Below are 5640 nucleotides of genomic sequence, written 5' to 3'. Positions count from 1 at the left end.
ATTATTATTATATTTATTATAGTTATTATTATTATTGTAATTAATATTATTATTATTATTATAATTATTATTATATTTATTATAGTTATTATTATTATTATATTTATTATAGTTATTATTATTATAATTATTATTATTATTATTATTATTATTATTATTATTGTAATTAATATTATTATTATTATTATAATTATTATTATATTTATTATAGTTATTATTATTATTATATTTATTATAGTTATTATTATTATAATTATTATTATTATTATTATAATTATTATTATTATTGTAATTAATATTATTATTATTATTATAATTATTATTATATTTATTATAGTTATTATTATTATTATATTTATTATAGTTATTATTATTATAATTATTATTATTATTATTATAATTATTATTACTAGTAATACACAATGATAATGCATGCGTTATTTTTCCTAATGCACTCTACCAAACGACCCCTAAGAGTATAAGGTGATGTATGGGCCTTGATAAGAAAACTTAAGTAAATAATTGGGATAAGGCACAATTACCCCCTAGACTATGATCAAAATTCTAGAGACACATCTTAACTAAAGTAAGGTCATATTACCTCCATGAACTCATTTTTTTAGTAATTTCATATACCTTTTGGCTTACGTGACACACTCTATGACTCCACATAGTTGAGGCGTGTGGGAGATGTTTGGATGACATGTAAGCCAAAAAGATATACAAAATTACAAAAAGAAAATGGATGGGGGGGGAGGGTAATAGGACCTTAGTTTAGTTAAGGTGTGTCTCTGAGATTTCAGGTCATAGTCTAGGGGAGTACTTGTGCTTTATCCCTAAAAAATTCAAAAAAATGTTTTTTAGTTTGGATAAGTGTTTTGTTTTGTTTTTCACTCGATGTTTGACGCCCGCATTGGACCCCCTACATATCTGAATTGGACACTACAGGGTCCATTCTGGGGGTGACGTTTCCAATAGAAAAATTTCCATACTCAGGCTAAGATAAGAGTGCTAAGTGATGTATAGACCTTGACTTAAAGATAAAAAGAACTCCAGTCAAATATTGTAAATCACCAATTGATGTGATAGATTGAATGTAATTTTGATGAGGTATATTGTGAATCACAAATTAAGCAAAGAAAAATTCTACACTTGTTGTTTTGGAGTAATCATTTCTAAGAAGCTCATCTAGTCACTTTCAATCAAATTTTGAGTTGTCAATTATGTATTCACATTCTCTAGTGAAATTCTATTGAATAATCTTTTTTAGATTATTATAAAAATAGTAAAAGCCGGATCATTTAGAAAGTGTCTTTGTATGACCCCTAGGTCACTTCGGACACTACTAACATGATATGTTTTATGCATAGGATAATCTCTTCTCTTTTTTAGAGGAGAAAGAAGAAAAGGTCATAAGAGTGATAATTGGTGTATAGACTTTGACAAAAAAAAATCTATAATCATCCAATGTGCATGAAGACTATTTAGTATAACAATATTCAACTAAGAAATAATTATTTTATTAATTTGAGTTTTTAGAGGAAAACAAAGAGTATATAAAAGTATCAGAGCTTGTTTAACATTTTTACTAAAAATTGCTAATTTCTGGAAGCATTTTTTTTAAAATAACTTTTCAGAAAAAAGCATTTGAAAAAATAAATAAATTGTGTTTAGCTAATTTATTTGAAAAGTGTTTTAAAATTGCTTTCTCAGCACAATCAAAAATCACTTTACATTTTTCTCCCACATTTTATCTCCTCCCAAAAATACACATGTAAGAAATTCACCCGTGTTTGTTGAAAAATTTAATTTTTAATAAAGAATGATAACTTGTTTCAACAAATATATCATGCTCAATTCAAATATTTATTAAAATACTAATGATATTATGTAGAAATATTTAATCAATTTAAATATTTAGATTAAAAAAAAATGTATAAGAGTATAAGGTGATGTATGAACCTTGACAAGAAAATTTAAGTTAAAGATTCAAAAAAAATATTATTTTAGTTAGGATAAGAGTTTTGCTTTGTTTTTCACTCGGTGTTCGATGCTCGCATTGGACCCCTTACTAATCTGAATTGGACACTACAAGGTCCATTCTGGAGGCGACGTTCCCAACAAGATTTTCTCCATACCTAGGGATAAGATAAGAGTGCTAATTAGTGTATAGACCTTGACTTAAAAATAAAAAAAAAAAAGAAATTCAATCAAAAATCACTTTAAATTTTGGGGGTACTGATTCATTATGTCCTGATAAACAAAAATGGTGAATCACCAATCAATGTGATAGATTGAATGTAATTTTGATGAGGTACATTATGAACCACAAATTAAGCAAAGAAAAATCTACAACTATTTTTTTTGGAGTAATCATTTCTAAGAAGCTCATCTAGTCACTTTCAATCAAATTTGAGTTGCCAATAACGTATTCACATTTTCTGGTGAAATTCTATTGTAAATTTTTTTTTAGACTATTATGGAAATAGTAAAAGCCGGATATCATTTAGAAAGTGTTTCTATATGACCCATAGGTCACTTCAGACACTCCTAACATGAGATGTTTTATGCACCGAACAACCTCTTCTTCTTCGAAAGTCTATAAGAGTGATAATTGGTATATAAACTTTGACAAAAAAAAAATATAATCTTCCAATGTGCATGAAGACTATTTAATATAACAATAGTCAACTAAAAAATAATTATTTTATCAATTTGAATTCTTAGAGAAAAAAAAGAGCCTATACGAGTATCAGAGCCTATTTAGCATTGCTACTAAAACTTTCTAATTTTTGGAAGCATTTTTTTAAATATAACTTTTCAGAATAGAATTTTGAGAAAAACAATGTGTGTTTGACTAACTTATTTTAAAAGTATTTTGGTTGCTTTCTCTGCACAATCAAGAATCACTTTACATTTTTCTCCCACATTTTTTCTCCTCCTAAAAATACACATGTAAGGAATTCACCCGTGTTTGTTGAAAAATTCAATTTTTAATAAAAGAATAGTTTGTTTCAACAATAGCTCAGATTGATGCTATTAATAATTTTTATCAAAAGAATACATCAAAATTATCAATAGCTCAAATTCTCAAGTTAATGCATATAAATATTCAAATAAAAGCAACAACATTAATTAGTTCCGTCACTTGTAATAACACATGCATCAAGTCCTCTAATAACTCGTCTATTTTATTGTTACATTATTATAGATAAAGATGTCACAAAAAAGTCGTTGTGGCTATCTAAATAGCCCTACACACAACTTTTCTTTATATTACGTCCCACTAAAAGTTGCGCAAAAATATAAACATCATTTTATAAAGATAGCAAAAGAAAAAGATAATAAAAAGAAAGGGAAAAGTAAATTAGTAAAACAATGCCGTGAGAACATTATTGTTCATGAACAACTTTTAAAAAGGTATCTTGAATTTAAATTTTCATGTAAAATGTGTGTTAAATTAAAATTAAAGAGTAAATAATTGAAATATGCAATTCTTTCACGGTATAAAATATGCATGTCTTTTGACATTTCAAATGTTGCATTAATAGCGAATAATTATTTTATTTGTTGCAAAGATTCATCAAATAAGTATTTAAATGTAAATAGTATGTTGCTGAAATATCAAACACAAGAAAATACTCAAATTGAATATTTAATATTCTTGTGTAATTGAAGTAATTGAAAACATTACTTTGTTACGTTGAATTTTATTATCAAAATAATATGAAGAAAATAAATAAAGTAACATATGATGATAAATCAAAAATGATTTTTAAGCAAGTGAGAAAAGGTCAAATCAATTCAATTGACGGTGTACAATTATAAACTATATTGGTGACGAAATAAATGAAGATACTACTGAAGAAATTTTTATTTTTTTTCACACAAAATTCAACTTTCACCACTTGAAAGTGAAGGATATTCTTTCATATCTATAATTTGAAAGCAATTTCGTTTTTGTTTATGCTTTTTAGTGAAAACAAATATCCGTTAAAATAGTCACTATATTCATCAATTTGGACTTGCAATACTTTGCAATGATAATAATTATCGATCGAAATATCTACTTTTGACCCTTGTTGGGCTAATCCTTACAAATAGTATAACTTACATAAATCCCATAGTGTAAAACCTAAATTACCTTCTTTCCGTATTATTTTTCTAATTACACAAATCTCATGTTTTTTAGGCATTTCGGATACATAATTAAGGATCCGGATACATTATCGTTGGTACATTATAAATCAAATTAAGATCCCATAAATTGCGTTATTCCATTCCAAATTATTATCAAGAATTCAGCCATATAGTGTAACTAACCAAAAAATTCAAAAATTAATTTTCTTCTTCTTGTTCACCGTTCTCTCTGTTTCATAAAAACTTTTGTCAAAATTTTGGATAAGCGAGGTGAGTTATGAAGGATACAAAAGTGAGAGAATTGTTGTTGGACAAACGACTTCTTTTGTGAATCTTCAAGTTCATCGAATATCCTTTCGATTTTGATTCAAGATTGTCAAAAAATTTGAGATTTAAAATTTTTCTCCCAATTCATTGAAGATCCTTTCAATTTTGATTCAAAATTGTTGAAAATTTTGAGTTTCAAAATTATTGAAAATTTTGAGTTTCAAAATTATTCTCCTAGTTCATTGAAGATCCTTTCAATTTTTATTCAAAATTATCAAAAAGTTTGAGAAGATACATCATGAAGATCCATTTAATTTAAATTAATAAGTGTTGTATTTCTACTAGATACATTAAATAAGAAAGTGTTGCCCATAAGATTTTAGGTTTGAGATTGATACATTATTGTTTGGTAATTGTTATGTATCAGATACATTTAGTATAAATTCAAATTTACGTATCATAACTAAAGAATTAATACATGATACATTATTATTTATATATCTTAGTTTGTTTGAGAAATACTATAATTTAAAATTAAAAAATACATTATACATGTAATTGTTTCAAATTAACTTCTTTTTTTTGTGTGTGTGATACATAACACAATGTTTATGTATCAAGTACATTTATATTGAACATGATAAACACTAATAGAAGATTCAACAACATTAGAGTTATGTATCAAGACCTTAAATATGAACATGATACATTGCATAAAACAAAGGTTATTGGTTATTGTAGCAGTGATGTATCAGATCAATGATAATACTACAAAGACTAATTTAAGACTCAAAATAAATGAGATACATTAAAAATCTGTATCTTTGATAGTGATGGTCGTGCAATGACATATCCAACTTTCTTCTTCTTTTTTTGGACGTTTTTCAACAGTAGATCCATTAAAAGAAAATAAATATTTTTCAAGAAAAATTTTCAACGACGATATGATTAACTAAAATTGCAAAGGTTCAATAAGATTTCAATGGGGGCAGAGGGCGGAGGTAATTTTATTTTTATTTTTTAATGATGAAAAAATTAAAAAAAAATGGAAATTGAAGTGATGGAAAGAAATCTACCTCTTGAATAATTTGAAATCATTAATTGAAAATAGAAAAGATTTGAAATTCAAAAATAGATTAATTGATGTAATTATGGAGAGATTTGTGGCGTGAAAAAAGGAAGGAAAATCATAGGTATGTGATTTCAAATTAATGTATCCGAAAAAGGGGATGA

This window comes from Solanum tuberosum, unplaced genomic scaffold (genome assembly GCF_000226075.1).
Source record: "Solanum tuberosum cultivar DM 1-3 516 R44 unplaced genomic scaffold, SolTub_3.0 scf00680, whole genome shotgun sequence".
Classification (NCBI taxonomy): Eukaryota; Viridiplantae; Streptophyta; class Magnoliopsida; order Solanales; family Solanaceae; genus Solanum; species Solanum tuberosum.
The sequence above is the reverse complement of the archived record's forward strand: the minus strand, read 5'-3'. Positions refer to the sequence as shown.